General features: G+C 39.0%; 1 protein-coding gene across 1 annotated transcript in view; it reads right to left on the reverse strand.

Moving 5' to 3' along the window:
- Positions 1 to 18,182, reverse strand: part of PLCL2 (phospholipase C like 2) — a 98,469-nt gene extending 80,287 nt beyond the window's left edge. Inside the window, exon 1 of the mRNA XM_005421717.3 lies at positions 18,007 to 18,182. The gene's annotated coding sequence lies outside the window, so the exon portion shown is untranslated. The remainder of the gene's footprint in view (positions 1 to 18,006) is intronic.
- Between the last annotated feature and the right edge of the window lie 6 nt (positions 18,183 to 18,188).

The following is an 18,188-nucleotide window of genomic DNA, read 5'->3' on the forward strand; positions in this document are numbered from 1 at the left end:
CCAAGTAGATGGGACAGCTGTTATGTTTCAAATAAGATGCAAACTCCTAAGAAATCTTTTAATCTATATATCATACCTGACTACTTTATAGGAGAGCAGAATTGGCATCAGAATACAAAGAAAAACAAAGAACAATAAGGAATGATTTCTCACCATCTCTCCCTATAAAAAGAATAAAGACACATCAAATGAAATGAGCAGGTGGTAGATTCAAAACAGAGAAGAGTGGGTACCTATTCCTCACCAGGACATCCAAGATACAAAACTCTGAGCCACAGGTTGTGCTACAGATGCCAAAGCGTACAGGGCTGAAAAAGAAACTGGGGGAAAAATGGGAGCAAAACCTACCCTTTAAATTAGATACTAAATATGACAATACCATTGCTCACTCAAAGAACCCTTGAGCAATAGGTCACTGAAAACTACTAGGTCAATATTGAGGGATAATAATACAGATTAGTTCATCCTTTCACTTCACCCTGCAAAAAGCAGGGCAGGGGGAAACAATGAACTTCAATAATGAAAAGTCAAAGCACTTCACTGCCTGTCTCCTGCTTTGTGCACTCTGAGGCTTCTGAGACAACAGGGGCTGCTGTCCTTGCTTCCACACATGGCTGAGCTTGATGGGCTGTTCCAGCACCTGGGCAGCTCCCTGAGGCCTCTCACCCCCACAGGTGATGGGGTTGCATAGGGGGATGCTTGGCTGCCTGCTGCAGCTCTCACCCAGCATCCCTGTGCTGCCAACACATCCCCTGCAGTCAACAGCTCCAGGACCAAACAGCCAGGAGGCAAAGCCAGCACTGAGGGATGGCTGTACTGGTCCCAGTGTGACCATATCCTCTAGGTGACCCCACTGGGAAGCACCTGGGTTGCCAGAGGGGCTCCAGTGTGATACTTTGTTACCTTGTCCTTCCCAGTGCTAGAGGATCAGGGACGCTGAAGCCTGGACATTCAGCACTGAGTTACCTTTCTCAGTTATTGAGAGTTCAGCCTTTACCAAACCATGCATCTGCATTCCTTGTACTCTTCTAAGCAGAATTTCCCCATCTAGTATCTATTTAGTGGGCACACACATCAGTTTATTCTGTCTTCTTGCTTATCCTTTGCCTAGACAGCCCTCAGCTTTGGCCTCCTTGCATGCTTCAGAGCCTGCATCCAAGCACCCTGCAGGCCCACTGGAGACAGGATGATGGGCTAGATGTGAAAAGGCCATTCTTAACAGAAGACTTCACACAGCTTATGAAAATATGTGTATTTAGGAATTTGTTTATTTGTGTGTTTGACTTTAATTTATATTCCAGTTTTAAATTTATTCTCTGATCCATTTCAGGCTATGGAGATTGTTGCACTGTCGTGCCTGCTTCACAACACACCAATGAACAGAGAGCTCATGACTACCAGTTTAGGAACTTCCAACACCCACCTTTTGTTTTCCAAGAGTAACACAAGCTGGATGGAAGTGTTTTACTGAGGAACTTGCATAGACAGCCTTTGCAGCAAATCATGGCAACAATCCTAGTAACCACCTTTGTGGATGGCCCAGGAGGAATACAGAATCACAGAATGGCTGACAATGGAAGGGACCCTAAAGACCACCTAGTTCCAATCCTCCCTTTCCCCATTATTGGAAGGGATGCCACTCACTAGACCAGGTTGCTCAAAGACCCCTCCAGACCAGCCTTGAACACTTCTGGGGGGATGGGGCACCCACAACTTCTCTGGGCAACCTGTTCCAATGCCTCACCACCTTCAGAATAAAGAATTTATTTCTAGCATCTTATCTACATCTCTTCTCTTTTTAGTTTAAAACCACTCCCTCTTGTAGCTCAAGGGTAGTTTTGAGATACTTTCCATTTCCTTTATCCTTGCCTGTTTGAAAGTGTAAAGGAAAATGAAATGTTAAAGAACTTGAGCGCAAAAGATGTGAAATTTCAGTATTCTGTAACTTTCTCTCTTTCCTTTAAATAAGCACTCTCCCTTAAGGCTGTGACCTGCTTTGTTGCATGGTTTTTTACTTATTGGAACAGCAAACTGGTATCACAATGGACCAGATGCTGCTTGGTCCATTAGGAATACCACAGCAATACAACATTCTCTTCCTGTGTACTTAATAAGCCCCAAGCCATCAAATAAACCCCAAAAAGTAACTATTTTTAATTAGTCTCAAATTAAATAAGGAATAGTTTAAATATCTCTGCTTTTAAGCTTATATTGACAATTTTAAATGCAAGGGAATTCTGTTCTATTCCCACATCTGGCTCTTCCAATGAACCCTATGAAGCAAGAACATTCCTATGAATCAGGAAAAAACATAATGAAAATTACAATTCTGATTAATTCATACTAAACTGAGTATTTTGTCTTTCTGGTAAATTCATCTTCCCCTTTACATATATATAAATATATATCCACCAAACTAAAACTAGTCTATTCAATTAATGCTGCCCATCAAGCTAAATAGGATAAGCTTACAAGTTTGACCCAAGAAAATAACACCACCTTATGCAACTACCTTTAAAGAAAAAAGAAAATGTTTCAAAAACATTGATACACAGTGAATATACATGCTACAAAATCAAGAACCACATATAATGAAATAATGCTGCAGTAGAGATAAATAAAATTATTCTTTTTGTTGTTCTTCACTACCAACACAGGTCAATTACTAGAACTCGCATAACACTCAGGCCAGACAAGAGACCTTCCAGTCTCACACACACAAAAAACCCCAAAAACATAAAACCCCAAAATCACAAAAAAACCAAAAGGGTAACATGGACAGAATTAAAAGTGAAGGATTTACATTATGCCACCTTAAAAGTCAGCTTTCTGCATCATTTGCTTATTTTCTCTGCTTGGAAAACTGCCGCATTTCTTCCCGAAGCATTTGTTAGGAAAGATTTTCTCAATGACGCTTCTGCCCCTTACATAGATTTCTGACATCTTGTTTCTCTATGATATACAAGTGAAAAACAAATGTCTCAGACCTGAGAAGCTTTGCAATAACTGAAGAAAAACAGCTTATAACATCTAAGTATAACAAGTATCTTCAGTAAAGAATTCCAAAATAATTTGGGCAAGGAACAGGAGAAAAGGTGCCCATAAACTCCAACATTTTTCAAGGTACAGCTTAAAATGTGGGGTTTCTGTTTTGGGGAGGAGGGAGGGGTTGGTTCTGCATTTTTACATGTAAGCAAAACAGTGTTATAAAATTCTAGCAGGTGTCACCTTCTCCCTGTCATCTATTGTGAATACTGAAAGAGAAGGCATAATGTGAAATAAGAACAATTTTCAGGAACAGTTTGGTTCAAAGTCTCCTAGAGTTTTAGTACATTTCTTATTGTGTTTTACAGTAACAAATTACATTAAAACAAAGATTTCCTGGAGGCAAGAAGAAATGGCTTTTCATTGCTTATTTAAAACAAGTAATGAGTTTGGCAAGCTACAAAGACAACAGAGATGGAAATGAAGTTTTAAGCAGCACAATTTGTGCCTCACAGAACTGCAGCTAATGTAAGGCACAGAATGACCACAGACAGAGAGAAGAGAGTTCTCCTGAGTGATCTCAACACAGCTGGATGAGAACATTTCTTAGCAGTAGTATAATGCAAGATACAAGTTCAAACATTTTTTATTTTCTCTAAAGTGTTGCCTCTCTCCCTTTTCTCAACATAGCAGGTGCAAGAATGGCAGTCTTGTTTTGTTTTCCCACTGGAAGAAGCCCGCTCTCTGAGATGACCATAACTTTTATTAAAAACAGGGTAGTAACAAAACAAAAATATTAGACACAAACTTTATTCTGTCTATATTAAAAAAGAATCCTTATAAACTAAGAACTGTCATTAAAAGAACCATATTTCCAGAAAGAGGGTTAAGAAATGTCACTTTCATTTCATACACTGTAGCGCTGCAAGATGATTTGACAAGCCACAGAGGGATTTTGCTGCTGCTCAACAGCACCTTTCACAATAAGATCTCCCAAAACACTTTCCAGCAAGAAATTAACTGACATTCCACAGGAAAAAAAAAAAACCACCACTGCAAAATACTAGTAAATGCAGGCTTTCCACAAGGCTGTACAGAGCTGAAATCTGAAAACTATGAGCTTGCTACCAAAGTTGTAGGAAAAAGACTCAAAAATATTTTGCCTCCTTCAGTCATGCTATTCTTTGCATAAAACCCATCCTGACCTACAACCAAAAATCCATTCTTTTTTTCACCAGCTTTCAAAAACTGCCCTACTTAGCAACAAGGAACATAATCCACACCTAACATAGCTCTTTCTGTGTGTTATCATATGGAATACTACATTTTCCAAGTAACTCCTTTAAACATTGTGACTATGACTGATACCTCAGCTGCCTGTGAAATCATTGTATTTCCCCTGCAACCTGCTTGCATTCTCATGCCTCTGGTTTCAGGAACCTTGGACTCAGATTTAAATTCCTGCCAAGTTCTTGGCCTGAAATAATACAGAGCTTTTTTCATCCTTTCTAGTATAACAAATTGAGAGCTTTGAATTGAGGCCTTGCTCTTTTTTTCTGAAGTTTTGTCTGTCAACAACAGCATTTTAAGAATCTTTAACTGTAGAAGCACCTGATCAGTGCAAGACCAACACAATTTACATTGTGCTGCAGGGACTCCCAGAAGTTTGTTACCAAAGTCTCCTAAGCAAGTAAAAAGAGGAAGGTTTATGTAACTACATTGTTAACAATTACATAAGATTTCCTGGACCTAGAGTTCAGTCTGTATTACATTTTTGAAAAATCCTGGAATAGAGAAGCAAATACAAAAGCCCACCTGGCTTATGAAAAAAGCAGCCACCAGAAGTTTTCAGCAGAAGCCCACGACTTATTCCCACTAACTATTGTGAGTAGATGAGACATTTACAATAAGAAAAGGTTATAAGAAGGTGTACATTTCTAGAATACAGAACCGTATTCTAAATATTTTAAATAGTAAGGAAAAAAAAAAGTAGGGAGCAGCTTTTATCACAATTCATTTTGATTCTTTCAAAATGCAGTGACACGGCAGCTAGGAGTGAGGCTCTGAACCAAACAGGAAAAACCATAATAGTGCTCTTAATTTGTCTTTTATACTAAAAAAAGTTTTATTTGTATTTATTTCACACAAAAACTTAAACATCTATCAGCTATGCTGTATTTTAAAAGAATGCATCAGAAAAATCTTCTTTCTCCATCATCTCAGCCAAAGGCACCATTTGATAAAGTACACTGAGCAGATTTACATAAAGTCTCTGTGATGGTGGATAATCAGGCACTAGGTTAAATCACCAGGTGACAGGTTTTTCCCAGCAAAAGATGCATTTAGTTGATGGCATTCCTTAATGTAATTTTACTAAATTCACCAGAAAAACTGAGAAAGACCTGAAATGAATTCAGTAATTCACTAAACTCACTTCAGAATACTTCCAATACATGAAGAAACAGTTTGCAGACCGTATTATAAATCTAAACATTAGAATCTTTTCTTAAAAATAAAATTAATTCAAGATTCTCAGGTATATGGCAAATGGTTAATCTTGTAAATCATTTTTATTGGCCAAAGCTTTAATCACAAGGCACTCAAATGATTATAGTGAACTTTATATATCCACTAAGGACTGGGTTGAATTTGGCATTAGATGTAGAAGAAAAAAAAATATATTTTCTGCAGCTGAACCCACTGAAAGTACATACCTGAGCTATGATTTCCAACTAGTATAAAAATTCATCAGCAATTCTCAGGACAAAAAATGGTGACATTTCTCCCAGCAAGGCAAGAACTCCTAAACTACTATTTTTGGAGGTTAAGTTCAATATTTATGGAAAGAAATATTAATTTCCACACGTAAAACAATGAAAATGCATGTCATGTTCTATTCTTGCTACTGTGAGTGCATGTCACACACAGAAGAAAAATAGCACATAAGTAGACATTTTAGAACAAGCAGAAGAATTACCTGAAGCTTTGAGACTTAATTGCGCCAAGATAATGCTGCTGACAGGGATGCTCAGAAATTATGAGTCAGACATTGGACTCTTGTCACAAAATGGTCACACAAAAGCAGGAGGATTCAAAAATCTGCAGGAATTCAGGGGTAACCAAGGTATGTGTCAACAGAGCAGCCCAACTGAGAAGGAGCAGGCTAATAGGGATTACTTTCCTTCTCAGTAGTGAGCAAGTAAAGAAGAAGGGAAAGAAAAACCAGTTTGCCTCCTCAAAGGAAAAAGATAGACAAGTAACAGTGTTGGGATTTCCTTCCAAGATAACGTTGTTGTATCAATCTTGTGGGACACAAACTTCTAGTTATCTTTGTCCTTCATTGCTTACTGTATTTAATAATCTTTTTAATCCTCAGTTGAATAATTCTCTGAAGCAAAACTTTAGATGCTCTATTTTCAGGAAGCTATCAGATCTCATTGCTATGCTTTGTGTGAGTTTTCTAAAGAATAAAAATGCCTTCTTGACTCTTCTGGACTCTAACACAGGCATTCTGAAGAGCCCCAGACATTATAAAGCAAAAGAAAAAAAAGCTTGAATAAAAAAAATCCATTACTGTGAGTGCTGGACAAGAACCTTGAAAGTCAACCACAGCTAGAAGCTCGTGTGCTAATCAGCAATGCTGTCACCAGCACCATGAAAAGACTTTGTAACACTTCAAAATACTTCTAACAGAACAACTGTCTCCTGCAAAGATGTTAATGGCAGCCTCTTCCAACAGAAGTATCAGCAGCAGCATTGCCCTTCTTACACAATTCTTTAAAAAGAAGGTTTTAAATATTTAGCAAAAGGTTTTAACAGCACTCTTCCACTGCCAATTAGCAGCAGTGATACCATTTAAATATTTGATGATGACAACACTAAAAATAAATAAATTAAAGTCCAATTTAGTATCACAATATTGCTAAACCATCATTATGTTACAGTTGTTATAGTGGATCTAAACATTTGACTGGCACATATTTGGAATACCATTTTAGTCCTGCACTGCAAAAAATTAATAAAATGGAAGGAAAAATATATATAAAAGAGCACCAGAATAAAAAAAAAAAGGCACAGAAAAGCTTCAATAGGTGGAACAACTAAAACATTAAGATTTTTTTAGCCCAGAAAAAAAAAATACATAAAGCAAATGTGAGGAACGCCTCTCAGCTCCTTTATGGAAAAGAGAAAGTGTTGTTCTAACATAAGAACCAGGGGATACCTGGTAAACAAGTAAATAGCTGCCTAGTAAAACCATGCAAAGAAAAAACAAAGAGAGGGGAAAAGAGGACTTCTTCACACAACATTTAGTTAAGAAACTGCCATAGGATGTTAAAAGCTGCCAACAGTCAAACTGGCCTTTGACAATTAATTGGGGGAGAAAAAATCACCTGTAAGGATTAAATGTGCCTTAGCTCCAGATCACTCAAGGCTGGAAGTAGATGTCAGGAAAGGAGGCTTTTTCCATTCTTCCTGTTGGAGGCAACATCATGAGCCAAATGGACTTTTCAGCCTGACCCAGGTAGCCATCCTTAAAATTCACAAGGGCTGGGAGCTTTTGAAGGCTGGGGGAAACAGATGCATTTAGCCCAAACTGTGCAGCCAGCTTTCATTACACACAGGTTCAAGCCCCAAAGCCTGTGGGACTCCAACCCAGTGTGAAGGTTGAGCACCCTGCCCCGGGCTCTGCACTCCCCTTTCATCACTCCTTTGCTGGGACTCACAGGCAGACACCAAGGACTGCACAGAGCACACGGAGTTCTGCTCTGCTCCAGCCCTTCGCCAGGAATAAAAGGTTCTCCAGCAGCTGTTCCAGACAAAAAGCAGAGTGTGGCCAGGCTGTTACTGCTGAAGCAGGAAGGCCAAGCTGTATGAAGGATGCAGAGAGAGCCAAGAAGAGGAGGGACAAGCAGGCAGGGTGACACAACATATGAGGTGACAGACACAAACCGGATCCAGGCCAAGCAGGATCAACAACACAATCAATTCCACAGCATCTTTCTAAACCTACAAAATACCAAAAGGTAATTCTTATAACAACTGAAAGCCTTCAGCGCCTTCCCACTACACCACCACTCTCAGAGCAGATTCCAGACCAGGCTGGCTGCTCCCTGAAGAAGGACCAAGCATGAAGCACATGGAACACATTATTTAAGCTGAAAAGTGCTAACCTCAAACAGTGCTTGTGAAACACATCTCTGCAACTACAACAACTGGGAAGAACAACGAAAAGTTCAAGCACACTTGGTTTTAACAAATGTAGTACATCCAATAAGCCATGTAAAGTCCTTGATTGGGGGGGGGGGGGGTCTTCAAAACCAAGGAAACCTATTACTACAGGGACTCACAAACTACTCATGTCTGATCTAGCTTTCTCCACTATGTGGTAGTAATGTGCCATGCCTAAATACATTCTCATTTCACATAAATATTAGCCTTGAACTCTAAAATTAACCCCGGCTTTTTGCAACAAACTGCCATCAACATATCTCAAAAAAATCATTATTTAGGGACCATTCTCTGTAAACAACAAAATACATCTCAGTTGATTCAAGCCATTTCCTGAAGTAATTTATTTCCAACTATTATTGAGTTTTTCCTGCCTTATGTATGTATTTACATTGTAAACGTGAACATTGCAATAATGTAAGTATTATTTCAGCAACTCAGAAACTAACATTTGCTACAATAGGTACATGAAAGAGATTCAGTCTGCTTTAAGTTTACTAAACAAAGAAGCATGGTAGAGTATACAAAGTCACTGTCTTGCCTTTTTTTTGTGTGTGTTCCTGTACTGTTCAGAGGAGTTACTTAAAATCAGTAAATAACTGCCTATCCTAAAACCCCCAACAATAGGAAAGAAAACGAAAGCTTCAACACAAGTTGAATTCCTGTCCTTTTAGTCCAAATACACTCTGGTAATACAAAGCAAAGAAATTCTATTTTTCTAAATAAGCAGCCATTTACATTTAATTTTATGGAACGCAGCTAGAGCAAACACTTGGAAACGTCAAAGTCTTTTATCACAAGGAACTAGGTAATTAAATATATAAAGCATCCTGGGTTTTCCATCATAAGAGGTACTTCACAAAACAAAACCCATGCAGACCACTCTACTGCTGCAGAATTTCACAGTGATTCTTCCTCTCCTACAGTAAAAAGGGCAGTAAAGGATGGGGATATATTCACAGATGCTAAAACATCAAAGCACACACAGAGCTGTATAATGCTCTGGGTTTTTTTTAGTGTAAGCAAAATAATAATGCTGGTAAGAAGAAAAAAACAAATATAAAAAAATAGGGGGGGAAAGTTATAATCACAGAAACTCGGCCATAAAAGTATCTTGGAAATTCTGTGGATATGTTTTTTACCAAAAAAAGCAGCAGTATTCTGCAATACTGATTATCTCATAATTTAAAGGAAATATCAAACCATTTTAATCAACTCTAGCAAAGGCATTAGGACATTAGGACATTAGTCATTACACTAACAGGCATAATATTAATTATCTGCTATATACTTGTAAGGTACCAATCTCTTATACCAAAATGAAATACCTAAACAAGTTTCTTTTGTTAAAGATTTTTAGACTTAATTTTGAAATCCTGCTTAATATCTTGCTATTTTTTATTGTTCAGTTGATAAAACTGTCAGCTGCTATTCTGAAAAGGAGTTGGTTTGTTTGTTTAAAGGTAGTTCCTGTCTGCCTGCACTTATTTCCAGAATGTGAATATTTGGTATCTGAAAAGATCCCTGAGCATGGTATACAATCTGAAGTACTCAGGGATATTTTATTACTTACTCCAAAAGGCCAATAGACATTAGAAGGAGTCCCAAGAGAGGCAGAAATGAATCACAGCTATTTCACTTTCCCAAGGCTGCACCAGGAAACACTGTGAGCCTCAGTATTGCCAATTTCCAGTCACTCACTCTAATGCACACTTCAATGTTTTGACCATTCGTGTTTTGTGGTCTGGGAGGGAACAGGTGAGTGAATCAGGGATGTTCCTCTTCAGAAACAAGGGACAGGTGAGTCTGTACACACAGCTCTGGAAAAGAAGCCACTTAAGCAGATATTAAGAGATGTACTGCAGTCAAAAGGATGGGCAACAATCCTTTCAAAGGACTGCTTCGTGCAGTCTTCTACAACAGGGAAAAGCAAGTGCAGCATGGCACTGCCCCTTGTTTCAAAGGCACGCCAGATGTGAAGATCCACTCTAAAACAGTAACAATACTCTTCATAAACACAGCTGCAAAACAGGGAAAAAACAGGAAAGAAGGCCACTGGCTACTTACTCTCCTTAAAGACAAACAAACCAGCCCCTTCCAAAGGGCCCTTTTTGTGCCAATGCTGCAATCCAGTAATAATAATAATAATATCATCAATTTGTACTTACCAACAATTATTTTAATATATTTAGAAGGAACAATGTTTTCTCATAAATTGTATTTTTTAACTAGATTCTAAAACATATTGCTCTATTTAAAAGTGGTAAAGAATACACATAACCAATTTTTATTTTAACCATGGAATATATAATTTGATCTTGTACCAAAGTTTACAATCACTTAACAACAACAGCAGAAAAAAAGATCACATACCACATACGATAAAATGACAGCATCATTAAAACAGGATGATTACCTGAAGGTAGAAGAGCTACATGTATGTTAGAAGGTAAGATAAAACTAGAAAGAACCTGGCAAATTGAAGGTATAATCTGAAATAATTAGAATGCAGTTAGTAGGACAAGTGCAAGCTTTTTGCAGATGATTCCTTTTGCCCATTACAAAGAGGAACAATCAGGCAGCAGCCTGCATAGAAGGATCATAATGAAAAGGTGATTAAAAGACAAAAGCATCATACTGAAATTTATTAACAGTTGATCCTGTAGCAGAGCAGTGGAGCAGAGTAGACTAACCTCTTGAGATCTCTTCCAGCCCAATTTTTAAACTTCTTCAATACATATACATTGCTGATTTTTATCACATTTTTATAATTTCCTCTTCTGAGTATATAATACATAAATTATTATATACCTTTTCTCCCCCAAAATTGACCTGTTAGTCTGTTTATATTTACACATATAAATTTTGACCATAATCCCACGTTTGTGTGAAAAGATAAATAATTTCGAATCCATGTACTAATATTATGTGTTCCAAATGCATTTGGCCCTTAGAGATTAATAATTGGTGAATTTTATATAAGGGTTTTTCCTAACAGAGTCAGTGCAAATAATACAAGGATTGATGGTAATATTACCCATGCACCAGCAAAGGCTGGGAAATTACACTATTAATTTGCCCTGTCAGTCTCTGTTTAAATTCTTTTAATCTTCCATGAATGTAGTCAAATCATGTGAGCACAGTGTATTATTTGTGAGCCATGGGCAGGACACCACTGCTCTAATTCCTAGTTTAAAAATAGGCTAAACTAGTCGTGCCACTGATCAAGCCTGATAATAGGCATCAGTAAAAATCTCATCAGGTATTCATAATGATTTTTAATTCCATTAATCAATTTTTCACCACTGAACAGACTGAACATGTTTTGTGGATAATCTAAGGTTTTGTGGGCAAAGGGGGTGAAGGAGTTATTATTCACACTAGCCAAGCTCTTTACTCAGTCAAGAGAAATAGACAGATAAGCTCTTCCAGAAGAAAAGTCAGAGAAGCTAGATTCATCCAAATTAAGAGCCTGCTTCAAGTCAGCTTTTGGAAAAAGTACTTCTCTTCATGGACTATAGTATATAAACTAACTAAATCACATAAAGGCAGTATCCTCATGTATACATTTCTACAAACAACTTTTTTTAATGTGTTGCATATCTCCAAATAAAATTGTGATTACTGTGGTCTACAGAAACTACTCATGCAAATAAAATACATTGCACAACATACCCACTCAGTGGCTGTGACCAACAGTGTCACAGTTAACAAGTAGGAAACTGCCTGATACATAGTCTAATGTATATGTGATACTCTATGAAATACTTCAGGTATACAGCTTTTGTATCACAGAGGATATGCTCTTTATCATGTTAAATATTATTTTTAAAATATTCAATTTTTAAAAAAATATGAAGCCAGTACAAAATCAATAGTAGAAGATGGAGAAGGAATACAAATATGGATAGGTGCTGGTAATCTTCTATAATCTAGCTGAGAGTCCAACAAATCACAGAGACAGCACCTTCTAAAAGACAGCTGCAGGACTCATGGAGCTGCAAGTAGCTATTCAGGTCTATCATACTGACAAACCAGAGAGATAGGACAGATCTGCATTAAAACAAAAAGAAAAAGCTAAGAAACAAACAAAAACAAATCCAGAAATTGCCTCTCGGAGAAGCTGACACTTTGGCTGCATAGTTGAATGGCTGTCCAGGGTGAGATGTAGGGGGAGCTCAACTATCACAGCCTTCTTTTCTAAATATATGCCTTTTTTTTGTGCTGTCAGTTTTGGTGTCAATTAGCACATGTGCTCTAGGCAAAATATCTTCTACTGCTGGGACATCCATGTCCTTCTTTCAAAGATCTTCTGTAACCAGAAGGAATTCAGCTGATACTGTCGCATTTTGTTTCCAAGGGGAAGGGCGCGAGTAAACCAAATATGTTGTTTCCTTCTTTCCTCTCCATGGCTGTTTTCTTTGAACTTAAGGAACCTTAGCATCTTTGGGCCAAATCAAATTTACTTGCATCATTATACAGGTTTCTTTGCAATATGAAAAATGATTGAAAATCAGGTAATTTCATATACTTTAAACTGTGTCCAGCAGCCTAATTCCTCAATATTCTTTCAGATGGAAGTCAAATATGTATGACCTATTCCTGGGCCTCCATGAAGACTTGTAAACATTGTGGCTAAGATAATTTTGGACTGCAGAGAACCTAATTCCACTGCAAATGCTACATTGGAGCTTACCATGAATGCAAAAGAGTTTATATCAAAGCCTTTAAAACAATCATAGTTGTAAAAAACACTGTACAACATTTTCCATATTTCATATTTTTCACACCTGATACAAATGGGTTTACAGTATGAACTAGAGATCACAGAAGACTGAACAAGTTAGCAACATATTCTGGCACTCTAACAAGAAAGAAGATCTTGATGTACATGCTGTCCAAATCCCCTGTCATAGAAAGACACGGATATGTTTAGTTTCAAAGCAAAGCTCTGCTGAAAATTATACCCCAGAGTATCTACCTGCTAAATTTGGTTCCTCTCTTCTTACAGGCTTTGAAACATAGAAGTTTACAATGCTCAGCAAGTACATGACTTTACAGAATGAAAGCTTGAGTTTAGACACATAAGCAAAAAGGAAAGAAGCAAATTTGTTTAAGTTATCAGCCAAGAAATTTATTGACACTGAGATCAGTATTGGTATATGCAAAAAAAAACCCTGAACTTTGCTTCCACACACATGTTGATAAAAACACTCCCGCTCACAGAATGCTAAAGCCACCTTTCTCCACATGTTTTTCACTGATGCCTTCCTAAATAACTGCAGTCTCTTCTAAGTGTATCTCTTCTCATTTTATTACTGCAACCTGTCTCCTAATAAAGACATATTTATCCCCATGGATCTCTTCCTGTCTAGGTCTATAGCTTTGGGAAACCATGAGGTTCTGTAAGCATTTATTGGACACCCCTGGAAGCAGGCAGCTCTGAGGAAACATACCCATACACCACAAGTCACTTGCTGCCTGAAAGATTCTCAAACGCCTACCACCTCAAAGTCTCTTTAAGAAAGGCGTGGAGTAACCTCACACAAAAATAAAGCAAGCTCACTGCCAACTGTCAGAGAAGCTAAGAAAAGTTCACAGGATGCTTAAACCCACTTTGAACTGCAAGATGTAAATTAATTTCACAGAATATTATAGGAAATGTTGTAGGAAATTACATAATAGGAAACCACAGCTAGCTGCACCAAGGAAAATATTATGGAAAAACAAAACAGTCACCCCAAACTCACTACATACAAACAAGTGGTATATAAATTAGTTCACAAGTCAGGTATCCAAGAGTCTTAATCCCATGGATGCACAATGTATCATCACTATTGCCTCTTGAAAAATCAGAATCTCATAAATACAGAGAATAAGAAATAGAAAGTGAAAAAGTCTCTATAAACACATGTATACAGTCCTCAGCCCTCAAATTTTGTTCAACAAAGGCAATCAATAAAATAGGTGATTCCATAAAAATTGCTACAAATTCAACACAAATTGCTACAAATTCAATTGAATCCTTTCAGCCTAAACACAGCTGACACATGAGAGTGAAAGGCCAAGTAAACTACTATGTATAAAGACTGCGTTGCTTTTTCCAGTAATAGCAGCTGCAGCACCTGTCATCATCCTAGGTGACACCTCAGCCTCGAAGGGTAAATCATCTTATACCAAACGAGAAAGACAAAGTCAAAATTAGCAGGTGCACAAAAGAAATAAGATGGAAAAAATATGGAGCTACTGGAAAAAGGGAACAGATACTGCAAGTAAGAAAGGAAAGGGAAAAAGGCAGCAACTGCTCTTCTCAGAGTTATGAAAATAGACAGCCAATGGAAGCACAGACTGAAACCAAAATAAAACACAGATCTGCACTCCTGATTTTCATGCACAAACATGTGGTTCTAAAGAATTTAATCTGAACTAGAACTATTATTCAAATGTCAAATTTCCATTTGTGACCCAAGCACCTACACAGTAATTGGCAGACACAACATTTAAGTATTAGATAGTCCATAAAGGTGCATTTTACAGATCAACTACAAAGCCATCTTTTGCATGAATGTAGTCCCTCGTCCTCAAATTTGGTTCAACAAAGGCAATCAATTTTTTCATGTTTTGCATGAATGTATGAAATCTACATCTGTATGGAACAGACCTGTTCCTTAAGGTCACTTTGTATCTTCTTTAAGAGCAGTTATAAGCTATTAACACTCCAGGAACACTTTCCAAAACATATTACATCTTACTTTTTCCCATTCTTTACAGACTTCTGCTCTACAAGAGAAGGCAAGAAGCACCTTCAGGTTTACTACCCATGCCAGATATTCCATAAAGTTTCATAGCGAAAACCAGGCACCAACACGCCTGGACGAAAACCACCTGAACCACTGAACTAAGCAGGCAAAATCATAATCAGAATATATTTAGACAAGTGATTTTTCCCAGAAGTATTAAAATAGTCATATCTAAAATAAATATGGACCACATAACTTTAAATGCAGTGTTGCCACATTTTTCCACCTGAGATAATTATTCAAATAATAACAGAAAGTTTTAGTAATCAGTTCTTGGCTGCTGCACAGATTACTGCTCACATCTGCAAAATGGTATTCAGCAGCAGTAAGAGCAGAAAGTTGAATAATTTTGTATTCCAAAGTGCTATCATTGCTGTAGAAACTAAGAACCTTGACTCGGGTATCCATGAAATGTAATTCAAAACCTATTTCCTTATCTCATGCCTCTTGATCTTAATATATCACAAATCCCTAGGTACTGTGACCTTGCTTGGTCCCCAGAGAGGCAGAAGGTTGCGGCATAATTAAATCATACACTACAAAGTAGTAGAACAGCATGATATACACTGCAAACAACACTACTGTCTTTCTTGGGCTACCTCAGAAGAAACAAGAAACTGTTAAGAAGTATCAGACCTGTAAAAAAAATCACCAATAAATCCAGCAAATATGAAATTATTCCAATACCGAGCTCAGCTGCCCCCTGTCCATTGTTATGATTTCTTTAGCACACACACACACATGCCCAGCATCGCTGCTCAAACAGGAAGGGTGGGTACAGCCCGTCAAATGTGTTCACTGCTCACTGCCCTTGCTCTCCCCTTGGTTTTTACAGCAAGGCCCAGGAGACGGTAACACAACTTTCAATACACTATTGTGCATTGATATTCTTGATATTCTACACATTTTTCGATCCAAGCAACAGAACAGAGGTAATGGGTAAAACATGGACTGATTGTGTGAAATTTATGTTCTAGCTGTGGTGAATTGCGTGTGTTTTGTTTGGTGTTGTTTTTGATTTTGGCATGGGGAATTCTTTTTTGTTGATGCGACTGACATTTGTGAAGATTGTATGATGGATGTGGATTTTAACGATAAGGGCTGGAATGTCTCTTGGGTTTGCATGACAAGATTTGGGTAGCAGGGGGGCTACAAGGGTGGCTTCTGTGAGAAGCTGCCAGTGGCTTCACCTGTGACCAACACAACCAACGCCAGCCAGCTCCCAGATGGCCAAGCCGGCCCCACCAGTGACTGCGGCAGTGCTCCTGGGATAACAGACTTAACAGGGGAGGGAAAAAACACTGCTCAGAAGCAACTGCAGCCAGAGAAAGGGGGGGACAACAGACAAGTGAACAACACTGCAGACACCAAGGTCAGTGACGGGGTGGGAGGAGGTGCTCCAGGTGCTGGAGCTGAGATTTCCCTGCAGCCCCCAGAGAAGACCAGGGTGGGACAGGCTGTCCCCTAGCAGCCCATGGAGGACTCCATGGCAGAGGAGCTGGATGCCTGAAGAGGGCTGCAGCCCTGTGGGAAACCCAACCTGGAGAGGGCTCCTGGAAGGATTTGTGACCCCATGGGGGAGCCACACTGGAGAAGTTCATGAAGAGCTACAGTCTGTAAGACTCAGGCTATAGAAGTTCATGGTCCCTCCCATGGGAGGAGACCCAATACCTGGAGCAGGTAAAAGTGTGAGGAGTCCTCCTCTGAGGAGGAAGGAACTGCAGAAATATGCAATGAACTGACCACAACCCTCATTCCACATCCCCCTGCACCACAGGAGAGGGGCAGAATGAAGAGAAGGTGCTTTGAAGATTTGGTTTTATTTCTTATTATCCTATACTGATTTGATTAGTAATAAATTAATTTCCCCAAATTAACTGTAATTAACAAATTACTGTCATGTTTTGTCCTTGACAGTAATTTCTGAGGGATCTCTCCCTGTTCTTATCTCAACCCACAAGCCTCTCAGCCTTTTATTCTACCTCCTCTTTCCTGTCCAGCTGAGGAGGGGAGTGATAGAGTGGCTTTGGTGGGTGTCTGGAATCCAGCCAAGGTCAGCCTACCACAGCTGATTTTGGAAGCATATAAATATCTAAGAAGACAACACATCTAGCTTAATTTAGATCTAGCTGATCTTGATTAAACTCAGATCTTAAGTACTTGAAGTTGCGCCTCATTTCACAGCTGTTATACCATTGGAGCAATTTCTCTGTGTCCTCTCAGCATTTTCATTGGACTTGGGAAAGCTAACCCAATATAGATCTCAGGAACCACAGATTTAAAAAACCAAAACAAGTGTCTTTGTAGAAATTATTGTATTAAAAAAACCATTCCTTTTTGCCCAAGCTACATTCTACCACTGATGCTCCCCCTACTTTTCAAGCTGAAACATAAGCATTCAGAATATTCAGAGCTACATATAAAGATGTTTCTATAGGTGAAGTATAACTCAGCCTACTGCTAAACGAGCTGTCATTTTTAACAAGAAGAATGTTCCCTATTATATACCTTCTCCCACCCTCAGCCCAATGAGAGCCTGAATCTCTCATCACCTGCTGTGTGCCTGTCACACACACAAGCCAATGGAGCCACTAAATTGCTCTGCACAGGTGCATCCCAAATAACAAGCATACTGTGCAATTCACGTCTTTCCCTGCCAGGCTGGTGCCCATGTTGTCTTGTCACAAGCCAGCTAGTTTCTCTCACCTTCCCTAACAGGAGTGAGACCCTTCTACTTTAATAAACCTCAAAACACGACGCCCTGCTACCCCCAAGCGTGGATGTATACAAAGCCATCCTCTCACTGTTGTCCACTTCTGACAAAGGAAAAATCAAGTCCCCTCGCCACAGGGGGGAGGAAAAAAAGAGAAAGAAAAAAGCTGCCTGTCCTTTCATCTAGAGCCAAGGCTCTGTGAGCCCAATGTATCGCCCGCATCTCCCTGCCTCTGTCACAGAGAAAAAGACCCCGATGGGGAGGAGCAGGAGCTCTTACCTTAATTATGCTGCTCCTCCGGGGGATGCCGGGTTTGCCTTCTCGTTGTTGACTGGCGGAAAATCCTCTTTCTTTGCTGCTGCTCTCCGGGCTTGCAGGAGGAGCTGATCCCGGCTCCTCACCGGCTCCCGGCTGGGCACAGTCCCCGTTGGAGACCCGGCTGCCCGCACTGTCAAAGCGGG

Source organism: Geospiza fortis, unplaced genomic scaffold, assembly GCF_000277835.1.
Source record: "Geospiza fortis unplaced genomic scaffold, GeoFor_1.0 scaffold95, whole genome shotgun sequence".
Taxonomy (NCBI): domain Eukaryota; kingdom Metazoa; phylum Chordata; class Aves; order Passeriformes; family Thraupidae; genus Geospiza; species Geospiza fortis.